Raw genomic sequence first — 15325 nt, forward strand, 5'->3', positions numbered from 1 at the left:
TGCTGGCGTTTTCTGCCCTCCAGTGGTGTGTGATCTGCTGATATTGCTTTCTGCCTTTGGAGTGAAGATTTCATCTCTACGGGCAGAAGAAAAATTGCTTGTGCATTTGCATGCTTGTATCTCATCACACTGTGTGCTCACATCTAATTTTTCTATACTTAAGATGCAGTTCTCAGTCTGTGTCCATGCATTACAGCTTTCTTTCTTCTCGATATAATCAGTTTTCACTTTACTGACTGATGGACCTAATGAATCATATTTTGGTGGAGTAGATATAACATTTTCATTCTCTGTTTGAAAATGATGCTCATTTTGGAAAGGACAGAGGATGTTATCTGTAGGTATATCCTTTCCATGAAAAATACTTTGTGCATCCTTTCTCATTGAAGGTATGATTTCATTGATATGTGCTCCAAAAGGCTTCTCGTAGTTGAGTTTATTTTTTCCTTTCACATCGCTGAAATGTAATTCTGTTGGCTGTTCATTTTCAGACTGTGGAAACAGAATTGTGATAAACACCAGTTTACACACCCTTAGGTTACATAATAGGAAATATAAGAGAATCACTTCAGAGTTATATTAAGGAAAATCCTAGCACTTCAGTCAATTATTTCTCTCTCTTTCCAAGCTTAAAAATGAATGTACTGTAGCAGATGTATTGTCCATATTATTGTATTGTGAGGTTCAATTCTAGATTTTCTTTGCATATATTTTTCTTCCTTTTCTTACCCTTCCTACCCTGGTTTTCTTTTTTTTTTTATTGTGGACTTGCCATATTCCATGGCTAGAAAGTTTCTTTTCTGGAAAAGTTTTCATTTGTAATTTTTAAGTACTGTAATTAGAATGTTTTCCTTTGTTTACTGAGCTGTAAATTTAATTTGAAATGCAAATTTAAAACATGAAAGCACTGAAAGAAACATAGCTAAAACCCCAGACCATTTATTCACAAATGGCATGACTCACCCAAATTATTTTTGGCCTGAAGAGGGCAGATATCAAGGATTATTCAGATTTTGCCCATAGGAAAGGCAAATGGTCAAATATTCATAGAGTCCACTATGTATTGTCCAATAATAAAGTGTTATGGAGTCTCAATTTAGTGGACCCTTGGGCCGACCTGCAGGAGACTGGGATAAGTGTTCAATGTCTTTAGTATGTGGCAGGCCGGGAGGCAGATGTTCAGGCAGGACATAGAGGTGCTCTTCACCCTGGAAGCTGGTGCTCCCCCAGGAGGAGCCCGAAGGAGCCCAGCCGCCAAGACTTAGGCAGCTTCACCCTTGGAAGCCAAAGCCCCCCCCCCGGGAGGAGCCCATAGGGGCCCGGCTGCTGGGTCTTAGGCAGGTTGATGATCAGGACTGAGAATTGGAACCAGACTAGAACAGTAGACAGGAACTGTAGCAAGACTCGGGTACTGGAACCAGGCAGGAACCGTAGCAGGGCTCGGGTTCTGGAACCAGGCAGGCAGGAACTGTAGCAAGACTCTGGTACTGGAACCAGGCAGAAACTGTAGCAGGACTCGGGTACTGGAACCAGGCAGGAACTGTAGCAGGCAAGCAGGAACCAAGCAGGTACTGTAACAGGCAAGCAGGAACGGAGCAAGTACCAAGGCAACTCACTCCAGGGCACGAAGCAACAGGGAACCAGGAGATAAACCTGTTGCAAGGCAAAGACTGAGTGTCCGCGGCCGGCTTATCAAGGCCGCGGCATCTGATGTCAGGAAGTGGGCGGAGTCACCACTGGCGGGAAACGGCCTAGAAAAGCGCCCAACTGGTGCGAGCGCACCTAGAAGCAGGACATCCATGGGAGGCTTCCCGGAAGCACGGCCCCCGCGGGGATGCCACCAAACAGACCGCGAACCAGGCCTCCAGAAGCGGGAACAGGTCCAGGAGCACGGAGGTAAGGGACTGGTCGCGGCGCTCGCGGCCAGAACCGTAACAGTACCTCCCCTCTTACGCCCCCTCTTAGCCGGTCCGGGTTTACTTGGGTGGTCCAGATGGAACTTCTGTAATAAGTCCTTGTCAAGGATGTTATGGGCTGGTTCCCAAGAATTATCCTCGGGTCCGCAACCCTCCCAGGCAAGCAAGTACTCCCAGCGTCGTTGATGGAACCGGATATCCAAGATCTCACGTACTTGATACGTAACATCGTCCGATACTGAAGGATCCGATGGTTCAGGAGCCCGGGAGTGGTATCTGGATAAAACAAGAGGCTTCAGCAATGACACATGGAACACGTCATGTATGCGCATGGAGGAGGGTAGGCATAGTCGGTATGAGACTGCTCCCATTCGTTCGGCGACTCGAAAAGGCCCACAGAATCTCGGAGCTAGTCTTCGAGACGGGATTCGTAACTGTAGATTTTTAGTACTAAGCCAGACGCGGTCTCCAGGAAGGAATATAGGCGCTGGCTGACGATGCCTATCCGCCCATTTCTTGGCGGACTGGGCGGCTTTACGGAGCTTTCCCTGGATAGAAGTCCATAAGGAAAAAAGCTGGTGGGCTGAAAGTTGCATTGCCGGGAGTGCACTAGGTTCAGGCGAAGGCAAGGGTGGTCGAAGTTGCTTCCCATAGACAAAGAGGAAAGGTGAACTTCCAGTAGCAGCATGCGTGTGATTATTATATGAGAACTCCGCCCACGGGAGTAACTTGGCCCAATTATCTTGTCGTTCATTCATGAACGAACGGAGAAAAGTCTTTAAGGTTCGGTTAGTCCGTTCCGTTTGCCCATTAGTCTGGGGATGGAACGCAGACGAAAGACTAAGTTGCACACTAAAGCGTTTGCACAGTGCTTTCCAATATCGAGCAGTAAACTGTGGTCCTCGATCGGCGACTATATCCTGTGGAAGACCATGAAGTCTAAAGACATGCTGAGCGAAGAGATTGGCTAGGTCAGGTGCAGAAGGCAGCTTTGGCAAGGGGACAAAGTGTGCCATCTTGGAGAATCGGTCTACGGTCACCCAAATGACCGAATTACCTCCTGAGACGGGAAGCTCCACGGCAAAGTCGGTGGAGATGTGTGTCCAAGGCTCCATCGGGATGGGTAATGGTTGTAACAGGCCCCTGGGCCTCCCGATGAACGGCTTCTGAACGGCGCAGGTAGGGCAAGAGCCTACAAAGGCTTGGATGTCCTGTCTCACCGTCGGCCACCAGTAGAATCGGTTCAACAAGTCCAAGGTCCCTCTACAGCCAGCATGGACCCCAGTGAGGGAGTCATGGGCCCAAGTGAGGACTGCTCTCCGGGAGCAACGTGGAACAACGGTCTTTCCTTGGGAGGACACCAAGGTTGCTGCGAGGCTCACTTTCACGGGATCCAAGATGTACTGGGGAGTGTCAGGAGTCTCTTCGACCTCAGAAGAGCGCGAGAGCGTGTCGGCTCGAACATTCTTAGAGCCGGGTCGGTAGCGTAGAGTAAAGTTAAACCGATCAAAAAACAGCGACCACCGAGCTTGCCTTGGATTCAGGCATTGGGCTTGCTTCAAGAATGCTAAGTTTTTGTGGTTGGTGTAAATTCCTCCAGGGCAAGTTTCACGGCTAGCAACTCTTTATCACCAACACAGTAGTTGCTCTCTGCCAGCGAGAATTTCTTCGAGAAATATGAACAAGGTAACAATTGTCCAGAATCAGAGTACTGGCTCAGCACGGCCCCCACGGCCACATTGGAGGCATCGACTTCCACCACAAAGGGCCGGCTGGGATCCGGATGACGAAGGCAGGTGTCTAACAAGAACACTTCCTTGAGGGCCTCGAAAGCTTGGCTGGCGGGAACAGGCCAATCCATCGCGTTGGCCCCCTTTCGGGTGACGGCAGTCAACGGGGCCTCAATATGGGAATAGTTGGGAATAAAGTGACGGTAGAAATTGGAAAAGCCGAGGAAGTGTTGCAACGCTTTAAGGCCCCTCGGCTGGGGCCAATTCTTAATGGCTGCCACTTTCTCAGGATCCATTTGAAAGCCTGTTGCAGAGATTATGTAGCCCAGGAAAGGCAGGGACTTCTTCTCGAAACTACATTTTTCAAGTTTCGCGTACAGACCATGCTCCCTAAGTATTTGGAGCACTTGACGGACATGCTGACGGTGTGAAGGCAGGTCCTGGGAGTAGACTAGCACATCGTCGAGATAGACGATTACCCAGGTGTTCAGAAGGTCCCGTAACACATCATTCATAAGGTGCTGGAACACCACCGGAGCATTACATAACCCGAAAGGCATCACAAGATATTCGTAATGCCCGTCTCTGGTATTAAAAGCGGTTTTCCACTCGTCTCAGAGACGAATTCTGACTAAGTTGTAAGCACCTCGTAAGTCCAACTTTGTGAAAATCTTCGCTCCCTGGAGCCTATCGAGAAGCTCCGGGATTAGCGGGAGTGGGTAACGATCCCGCTTGGTAATGGAATTTAGGCCTCGATAGTCTATACACTGTCTCAGCGAGCCGTCCTTCTTGCTGACAAAGAAGAAGCCTGCCCCTGCAGGCGACTTGGACGGGCGAATAAACCCCTTGGCCAGATTCTCCGAAATATACTCGGACATGGCCTGGGTTTCAGGTAACGATAAGGGATATACCCTTCCTCGGGGGGGCATAGTTCCAGGTAACAGGTCTATAGCGCAGTCATATGGACGATGTTGCGGAAGGATCTCCGCCTTGGTCTTGGAAAAAACATCCGTGAAGTCCTCATAAGGTGCAGGAGGACCTAGAGCAGAGTGCATCAACGGGAGTGCGGAAGCCCTAGGCACTTTCATACAGTTAGCTAGGCAGAAAGGGCTCCACTTGACAATCTGTAGAGTATCCCACTGAATCGTGGACGAGTGCTTCTGTAACCACGGCAACCCTAGCACCACGGGGTGGACAGCCTTATCCAACACTAGGAAGGCTATCTCCTCCGAATGGATCGCCCCGGTGAGGACAGTAATGGGTGCCGTGGACATCAGGACAGGTCCTGGAAGGAGCGCCCCTGGATGGAGGTAATTCGCAACGGGACCTCCCATCTATGCGTAGGAATTCGCAACTGGGAGACTAAGTCCTGCAGGATGAAATTACCTCCGGCTCCAGAATCCAGGAACGCAATTGTCTAAATGGACCCTCCAGGGTATTCCAGGGTAACAGGCATGGTACATTGAGGAGCTGTAGCACGGCCTAGGAGGAGCTCCTCCCGACCTCCTAGGCTTTGGCGTTTTCCGCACGCTCCTGGCAGCGTGCCAAAAAGTGGCCCTTCTGGCCACAATACAAGCACAATTTCAACGAACGGCGACGTTGCCTCTCTTCAGCAGAGAGCGGGGCCCGTCCCAGCTGCATGGGTTCGCAGGTGGGAGCGTCTGGACGAGAAGTCTTAGAAGAAGACGCAGATCTCGCTGACACAGAAGCAGAACTGTGGCGAGAGGAGTTCTGCTCCTTGGCCCGTTGTAGGCGGCGGTCAATGTGGGCAGCCATCTCTATCAAGGTGTTGAGGTCCTCCGGCAGATCTCGGGCAGCAATCTCACCCTTTATGCGTCCAGAGAGGCCCTCCAAGAAGATGGCCTTAAGACTACCATCCTGCCAACCTACTTCTTGGGCTAAAGTCCGGAATTCCATAGCATAATCTGCCAAGGAGCGAGCCCCCTGACGGAGTTGCAGCAGATCCGATGTAGCCGTAGCTACTCGGGTGGGCTCATCAAAGGCCTGTCGGAAGTTCGAGATGAACTGTTGTAAGTTCATTAGCGAGGGATCATTGTTTTCCCAAAGGGGAGAAGCCCATATTAAGGCTTTCCCATCAAGCAGGGACAGGATATACGCCACTTTCACTGCATCCGAGGGGAACCGCCGAGGCAACAGGGAGAACCCTATAAAACATTGGTTCAGAAAGCCGTGGCAGGTCCTTGAATCACCAGCGTAAAAAGAGGGTGCCGGCAGCTGAGTCACCGAAGAGTCTTGACCCTCGGGTACTGGTTTTGAGGCGGACGAGGCCCTAGCATCCAATCGGGCCATTAATTCCCCTACCGAACCAGTAAGGACCTCGAGGTACTGTTGTTGATACTGCAGCTGCTGGGCCAACCCTGGCAGGTCCAAGGGGACAGGTGCATCCGCCGAGTCCATGGCCTTGCAAACTGTTATGGAGTCTCAATTTAGTGGACCCTTGGGCCGACCTGCAGGAGACCGGGATAGGTGTTCAATGTCTCTAGTATGTGGCAGGCCGGGAGGCAGATGTTCAGGCAGGACGCAGAGGTGCTCTTCACCCTGGAAGCCGAAACCCCCCCCGGGAGGAGCCCGTAGGGGCCCGGCCGCTGGGTCTTAGGCGGGTTGATAATCAGGACTGAGAACTATAGCAGGGCTCGGGTTCTGGAACCAGGCAGGCAGGAACTGTAGCAAGCTTGGGTACTGGAACCAGGCAGAAACTGTAGCAGGACTCGGGTACTGGAACCAGGCAGAAACTGTAGCAGGACTCGGGTACTGGAACCAGGCAGGAACTGTAGCAGGCAAGCAGGAACCAAGCAGGTACTGTAGCAGGCAAGCAGGAACGGAGCGAGTACCAAGGCAACTCACTCCGGGGCACGAAGCAACAGGGAACCAGGAGGTAAACCTGTTGCAAGGCAAAGACTGAGTGTCCGCGGCTGGCTTATCAAGGCCGCGGCGTCTGATGTCAGGAAGTGAGCGGAGTCACCACTGGCGGGAAACGGCCTAGAAAAGCGCCTGAGTGGCGCACGCGCGCGCCTAGAAGCAGGGCGTCCTTGGGAGGCTTCCTGGTGGCGCAGCCCCCAAGGGGACACCACCAAACAGCCGCGAACCAGGCCTCCAGAAGCGGGAACAGGTCCAGGAGCACGGAGGTAAGGGTCTGGTCGCGGTGCTCGCGGCCAGAACCGTAACATAAAGGGCCGGATTTTAAATGCCCTGCGCGCGTAAATCCAGCCGGATTTACGCGCGCAGGGCCCTCGCGCACCAGCGCGCCTATTTTGCATAGGCCGCCGGCACACACAGAGCCCCGGGACGCGCGTAAGTCCCGGGGCTTTGTAAAAGTTGCGTGTCGGGGGCGTGTCCTAAAATGACGCTGCGTTTCAGGGGCGTGACGCGGCGTTGCGGGGGCGTGGTGCCAGCCCGGGGGCGTGGTCGAGGCCTCCGGACCAGCCCCCGGGTCAGGTGATGGAGCGCCAGCAGCCCGCTGGTGCGCGCAGATTTAGTCTGCTTTTAGCAGGCGTAAATCGTGCAACAAAGGTAAGGGGGGGTTTAGATAGGGCCAGGGGGGGGGGGGTTAGGTAGGGGAAGGGAGGGGAAGGTGGGGGGAGGGCGAAGGAAAGTTCCCTCCGAGGCCGCTCCGAAATCGGAGCGGCCTCGGAGGGAACAGGCAGCTCGCGCTGGGCTTGGCGCGCACAGGTTGCACAAATGTGCACCCCCTTGCGCGCGCCGACCCCGGATTTTATAAGATACGCGCGGCTACGCATGTATCTTATAAAATCCAGCGTACTTTTGTTCGCGCCTGGTGCGCGAACAAAAGTACGCACTTGCGCAAAATTATAAAATCTACCCCATAGTGTGTAATATACTGAAACTTAAAGGATGTCAATAGTGCATTTGTAATCCATTTTACACGGTCCCCCAACACAGTACTATGTTTCAAATAACTGTGTCAGGACGGACCTTGAACTAAAAATAAAAATAAGCAAAAATATAATCAGAAAGTGGACAGACAAATATCAAAGACAAAGCATGGTTATACATAAAGCAAAGCACTCATCCGAACACATCATTTCTTCATGTTTAAAAACAAATTTTTTCAACAAATCAAGGGCACTGCAACAAATCAAGGGCCATCATAGCATGTCTTTATGTGTCACATTTTGAAGCTACACATTTATACCCTTCAGAGTTTTGTTCTTTTTGTAGTACCTGGCTTCATTATATTGACGATATATTGAGAAATTAATACTTACCTGATAGTTTCCTTTTCCTTAATCTAGAGAGATGGGTTCAGGACCAGCGGGTTATGCACCTCTGCCAGCAGATGGAGATGGAGCAAACTGACGTCACAGTATTTCTAGCCCTGCAGTGACATCAGCCCACCAGTATTCTCTTGAAAGCAACTGTGGACAGAATAGCAAAAAACAATTAAAAACAGACAACCATTTCAATACCTAGTCAACATGAAAGACTGTGCTCACACAAAAAATATATTAACAGCAGCTTAGGGACTGGAGTAACACTTACCAGTAACCCCCGGAATACTTAGCCACCCAGGAGGACTATAATAAAATCATACAGCAACCAAGGGTGGGAAGCTGAATCCATCTGTCTAGATTATGGAAAAGGAAATTATCAGGTAAGTAAGGGATGCAACAGGTGATATTCCTCTGCATCTCTTTCCTTATCCAGAGACAGCAAGGAAATGGACGGATTAAAGTGAAAATCAGGTAAGTAATAATTTCTCATTTCCTAGCACCTAGACAGATGGGAAGGTCAGGACTAGTGGGATGTACCAAAGCTACTCCTGAATAGGGTGGGAGGCTGCTTGCGGTCCAGTAAAACCACACGTGCAAAGGCTGCATCATCCTGGGCCTGCACATTCAGACAATAATACCTGAAAAAGATGTGTAAGGAGGACAACGTCGCAGTTCAGCAAACAATCTAATCTCCTCTCGAGACACTGCCTGAACCCTAGTAGAATGAGCCCTAACCTGAGTAGGCAATGGCTTTTCAGCAGCCACATATGCGGCCGTGACTACTTCCTTAATCCAGCAAGATATTGTAGCCCATGAAGCCGGTTCAATCTGTTTATCTCCACCATGAAGGACAAACAGGCGATCCATCTTTCGGAAAGGCTTAGAAATCTCCAGATACCTTAGAATATGTCCCTTTACATCCAAGGGATGCAACAGGTGATATTCCTCTGCATATCTTTCCTTATCCAGAGACAGCAAGGAAATGGACAGATTAAAGTGAAAATCTGAGACCACTTTAGGCAAGAAAGAAGGAACAGTATGCAGTTGAATCACTCCTGGAGTCACCCAAAGGAACTGTTCCCAACAAGACAAGGCCTGCAGCTCAAAAATTTGATGAATCAGATCTTATCGCCACCAGAAACATTGTTTTCAAGGTCAGTAAGTGCAAGGAAAAGGGATTTTATCGGTCAAAACGTAGGACCGCCAAAAAATCCAAAACCAGATTAAGACTCCACAAAGGTACTGGTAATCGCAAGGGAGAATGAAGATGTTTCACTCCCTTCAAGAATCAGGCCACATCAGGATGAGACGATAAGGATTTACTTGACCCCTGAAACGGGCAAGAGTTGCTACTTGTACAGTCAAGGAATTAAGGGCCAACCCTTTATTAAACCCATCCTGCAAAAATTCCAAAAAGAGTGGGATCCTAACTGAACAAGGAAACACTCATCGAACCTCACATCAAGCCTCAAACACTCGTCAAACGTGTACATAGGCTAAGGAAGTGGAGAATTTTCATGTGCATAGCAAGGTGGCAATCACTGCAATAGAACATCCATGCTTCAACAAGCGAGCCCTCTCAAAGGCCATACCGTAAGACAAAACTAAGTCGGATCTTCGTGAAGGACCAGTCCCTGCCTCAATAGATTCCTATGTGCCAGAAGATGAAGTGGGGAGTCTACCAGGAGTCTTTGCTGATCTGCATACCATGGTCTCCTGGGCCAATCCGGTGCCACCAAAAGCACCATCCCCCTGTGGCCTTCGATTCTCCAAATTATTCTGCTCAACATGGGCCATGGAGGAAAGGCATTTAGCAGCTTTGTTTCCGGCCAGACCTGCACGAGGGCATCAGGTATCTCCTGTAACTGAAGAATCAAGGAGCCTTCACATTGTGAGAAGTCACAAGCAGGTCTAGGAACAGAAGGCCCAGCGATCCAGTATCAGCTGAAATGCCTCAGCCAACAATACTCATTCTCTTGGGTCCAGACCCTCCCTGCTGAGAAAGTCTGCTCTTACATTTTTTTTTTCCTGCAATGTTCAAGACAGAGATCTCCTGGAGATGCACTTTCGCCCATTCCATAAGTTGGTCTATTTCCTGCGACACTTGCTGGCTCTTGGTTCCTCCCTGTCAACTGATATAAGCCACCGTCATTGCATTGTCCGACATTATCTCGGACTGAGCGACCCTGCAGCCTGCCACTAAACTACAAGCATGCCAACTGGACTGCTCGAGCTTCCAGCCAATTGATGTTCAAGAGAAACTCCTCTGAATTCCAGTGTGCTTATGCCGATAGTTCCTTACAGTGAGCTCTCCAACTCTGGAGGCTCACATCTGTCATGAGTATCAACCAATCCAGCGATGTCAGGGGAACTCCCTCTCTCAGATCTGCTTGCAACCACCACTGGAGGTGAAAGCAGACTTCCATCAGCAGGTGGACCCAAATCGAGTAGTCCTGAGACTGCAGGCTCCAAAGAGACAGCAAGGAGCGCTGAAAACGACGCATGTGCGCCCTCGCCCATGGCACCACTTCCAGGGTTGCCACCATTAAACAGAGTACCTGTAGATAGGACCACACTGCCGGGCGAATAGTATTCACCAAGAGACACAGCTGTGCCATCAACTCCTGAATACGAGCCTCTGGCAGGAAAACTTTGCCCTGTCTCATGTCGAAACAAACACCCAGATACTACAATGACTGAGATGGCTGAAGACTGCTCTTGGCTAGGTTCACCACCCAATCGAGCTCTTGCAACAAGGAGATCACTTTGCGAGTCCCAGAGACTTGGCCCGAATCAGCCAGTCATCCAAATATGGGTGTACTAGGATCCATCCTTTCTCAACTCTGCTGCCACCACCACCATAACCTTGGAAAAAGTTCTGGGAGCGGTGACCAGACCAAAAGGCAGCGCCCAAAACTAATAATGGCACTCCAACACCGCAAAATGCAGAAAGTGATGCTCCAAATGGATAGTAATATGGAGGTATGCCTTGGATAGATCCAAGGAGGTCAGAAATTCCCCCAACTGCATGGCCATTATCACTGAGTGCAAGGTTTCCATGCGAAAATGAGTCACCCGCAAATGACTGTTAAATCCTTTGAGATACAGAATGGGACAAAAGGAACCCTCCTTGGGCACAATGAAATAAATGAAATATCACCCCATATTTTCTTCAGAAGTGGGTACTGGAACCACAGCACTCAGACTAAGGAGCCTTAACAGTGTAGATTCCACTGCCCGCTTCTTCTGTGGGGAGTGGTAGGGAGATACCATGAAGATGTTCCAAGGAACACTCCAAAACTCCAGCGCATATCCTTCATGTATCACCTCCAGGACCCATTGATCCAATGTGATCTCGACCCACCTCTGATAAAAGAGAAGCATCCCACTATCACATGTTCCCAGGGGTGGGTCGGAAAACCTTGACTGGTAGGCTCAGGAAGTTCCACTGCCTGAGCCTGCGCCCTGCCTGGGCTGTCTGGGATGAAAAGATTGAGACCTACCAAAAGGCCAAGTCCTCTGAAAAGCCACTCCTCTGTAGGGTCGAAAATGCATGGATCCTCTAGGACACACTCTCAAAGTAAAGGAGTGCGACAACTGATTCTTATCCTCCGGCAACTGAGGAACCAGGGATTCGCCCCATTTACTGGCCAGTTTCTCAAACTCCTTCCAAATAAGAGCAAGCCTTCAAAGGGCAATTTGGTAAGGTTAGCTTTAGAGATTGCATCGGCCAACCAATTTCTCAGCCAAAACTGACGCCTGACTACTATAATTGAAGCCATCCCTTTGGCTGAAGTGCAGACCAAATCGCAGCCCACATCTGCCAAAAAGGCGGCTACTGGTTCTATAACTGCCCTGGAATTCTCTCCAGAGCCTTCCTTTTGGAGACTGCACAAACAAGTGCATCCATCTTCGTAAAATGCAAACACTCTCTTACCACTGGATCCAAGGGATATAAAACTTCCAAAACTCAGCCCATTTTGAAATTAGCCTCCGGGGCACCCCACTCAAGATCACTCAATTCTTGAATGGCCTCCATGACAGGGAAAAAACAAGAGGCTTTATGCAAGGAAGCCAAAATGGGATTTTTCTTTAGCTCAGAATTGGAATCCGTTCCAGGAACTCCCAGCATTTTCAATATCTAGGAAATCACAGCTGGCAACTCATCCCTATGAAAGAACCACAACATAGTCCTGGAGGAATTTTCCCATCTTTTTTATTTATTTATTTAATTTAGATTTATATTCTGCTTTTCACACTTTTTTCAGCACTTCAAAGTGGATTACATTCAGGTACTGTAGGTATTTCCCTATCCCCAGAGGGCTTATAATCTAAGTATGTACCTGAGGCAATGGAGGGTAAAGTGACTTGCCTAAGGTCACAAGGAGCAACAGCAGGATTCAAACGCTGGTCTCCTGGCTCATAACCCACTGCTCTAACCACTAGGCCACTCCTCCACTCCAGAAAGTCAGGATCAGCCTCGTCATCCATGGCATCTGGTTCCCAAATGGGACGTCCTCCTGCTAATCTAGGTGTATGCTGACGCTTAATAGCAGTAACAAGCTGTGGCTCTGCCCTGGCAGGACTGGGCTGGGCTGAGGACTGCACCTGAAGGAAGGATTGCAACCCTTGAAAAAATTCTACTCAAGAAAAGGCAAAAGGATCCAAACCAGGAGGCACCAGTACTGTGCCCATTGAGTACCCTTCCCCACTGGCAAACCAGTTGAGGGTGTTCCAAGATCAGGTGTTCCTCCTAACATGTCTTTACCTAGTCCTTCATCACACTAGGAAGAACCAGGCTTAGTAAAATCAGAGAAACATAACTAGAAACATAGAAATGTTTCTCCTTGAGTCTACAATCAGCACTGGTACAAGTTAGAGAGCACACCAAGCTGAGATGCCCGAATATGGCAGGCAGTGCATAGGGAAAAGTGCTTAGATTTCTTAGCTATAGATGCTATTCTGCCTTTTTTTTTTTTTTAATGCTTCCAAAATTTTAGGCATCCAAAGCCTAGTTGTCCCAAAAATAAACACACGACACACCCAAGCTAAGCACGCAATTAAGTGCTCATCTAGCTCGGACGCCGCTTAATCTAGATGCTCGAACTGATACCCATCTAAGTATCCAAAAACTGGACACCCAACCTGGATGCACAACCAAATGCACTGCCTGAACTGATGCTCCTGAACAGGGCAGCAGAGTGCACAGGCAAAACACACGAAACACCACCGCGGCCTACCAAGCAGCACCCAGAAGAAAAGCCTCAAAGTGGGGTCTAACAAAAAAAGGCTGCTCATGTCCCTTAAACTTCCCTCGGATTGAGACAAACATCGGAACAGCGCACCGAGCACAGAAACCAGGTAGTGAGGAAGCCCTACACAAAAACCTTCCTTATGCATTTTTTTAATGTATATTTATTTATTTATGAATCTTACCTGAGATCAGCCTTTCCCAGCTAAGTACAGAGATGGTATCCGGCTGCAGAGGGAAAGAGCATATGCCATCATTGCCGCACCGGCTTCCTGCACCTGCTGCCTTTCAGCTGTCCAAGCAGCTAAGTCCTCGCCAGCTGAAAAACCAGGTACTGGCCCAAGGCACTCATCTGAGGGACCACGGAAATCACCTCAGAAATTCTCAACTGGGGGCGGGACCATTTGGTATCACCACAGGAGAGTGGGGTGAATTAAATTTCCTTTTATTTCTCCTTCCAAAATCTAAAGCAATCCCCAGTAAGGAAATGCACATCCACCATCTACTGGAGACAGAGAATACTGGGAGGCTGATGTCTCTGCAGGAGTATAGATGCTGTGATGTCAGTTTGCTACATCTCCATCTGCTGATAGAGATGCATAACCCACTGGTCCTGAACACCTCTGTCTAGGTGCTAGGAAATTTTGATTTGGCAGGTTCCCATGTTCAATTCTTAATGTTTATTGACTGATTAAATTGCTGTAATAGTCATCTCCAATTTTTGTTTACTGTACATGATTCCCAAATTTCATTTCTAGACATTATATCCACAGAACCCATGCTTTTTTCCACTACAATATTTTGTAAACCAACAAATAAAAATACTCTCTTGTCCTATTTCAACTGTCACCCCCGCAGCCTTCGTGACAATATCCTGACTGGACAGTTTTTTCTTCTACGTTGGCTATGTTCTTCTCGAGATAAAATTTTGAATCAAGTATCAATCATGTAAGACCAATTTTTACAATGTGGATACCCCTCCAAAATTATTAAGCTTGCTTTCAAATGAGCTGTATATATTAACCAAGGTTTATTATTCACAAAAACGCGTCGTGACCCTGATGATTTAGTCACCTGTTTACTTCCCTACAATCTGGCTAGCCATTTCATCTGTTCTATTATTCGGAAATACTGGCAAAATCTAGCTCCTCACCCTATTTTCAATAAACACCTCTGTTTTGCATTTTGTCAGAGCCACAATTTATGAGATGTTAATTTCCTCAGAATACAGTATCACTCGTAATCCTGCACTTCCACACACTGGCCATAGCCCTTGTGGCCATTGTAAGGCTTGTAGTTTTTCTCTTACATTGCAGACATTCATAAATCCCTCTACTGGCACTTCTTTTGCTCTCCACTTCTCTTCTGATTCCTCTCCACAAGGCATTGTCTATGCAATTCTCTGCCTGTCCCCTCTGGTCTATGTAGGCAAAATTTCACGTTGTATACGTTCCTGCATACGGACCTCCCGAGACAATTTGCCATTGTCAGCTCATTGGTCAGAACTACAGCATTCCCTTGCACAACTCCATTTTTATGTTTTAGACATCGTTGCCCACCCTTCACATGGCGGGGATTTTTCCCATATTTTAACATAACACGAGCATAGGTGGATACATATTCTCAATACTGTTATCCCCCATGGTTTGAATGTTAATTTTGAATGGTCTATTTTTTCTAACAAATTTGTTTTAAAATTTTATAAATTTACCATTTCTCTATATACTGCTTTTTTAACATAGCTGCTTTGTCTTTTTTCAATAATTTTGTTCTATGCTGTTTCTATTTATGTATTATTTGCCATTTAATGTCATATTCAATGTTTTTACCATTCTCCATTGTCATTTTGTTTATATCTCTGTATATTTGATTTACTTTCTTTTTTCACATCTGTTTAATTGATTTTCATTACTGTAGCAGTTTTTTCGCCGCTTAAAAGTATTACCATATACACTCGTGGATAAATCAATCTTATGTATGTCAAGGGTATTTTTTGGGCCTCAAAAATCAAGCTTTCTCTGTCACCCGTGGATAAGTCGAGGGTAAAACTTAGGGGGCTGTCAGAATTATTTCCTCTCTCCCTCATGTCTGTCCCTGTCAGAATTCTTTCCTCTCTCCTTCATGTCTGTCCCTGTCAGAATTCTTTCCTCCCTCTCTCATGTCTGTCCCTGCTGT

At 48.2% G+C, this 15325-nt stretch overlaps 1 long non-coding RNA gene across 1 annotated transcript in view; it reads right to left on the bottom strand.

Annotated features, from left to right (window-relative positions):
- Window positions 1–326: 326 nt before the first annotated feature.
- Window positions 327–15325, bottom strand: part of LOC115099479 — a 60599-nt gene continuing 45600 nt past the window's right edge. The window contains exon 3 of the long non-coding RNA XR_003858789.1: window positions 327–492. This is a non-coding gene — a long non-coding RNA (uncharacterized LOC115099479). The remainder of the gene's footprint in view (window positions 493–15325) is intronic.

Source organism: Rhinatrema bivittatum, chromosome 9 (assembly GCF_901001135.1).
Source record: "Rhinatrema bivittatum chromosome 9, aRhiBiv1.1, whole genome shotgun sequence".
Lineage (NCBI taxonomy): Eukaryota > Metazoa > Chordata > Amphibia > Gymnophiona > Rhinatrematidae > Rhinatrema > Rhinatrema bivittatum.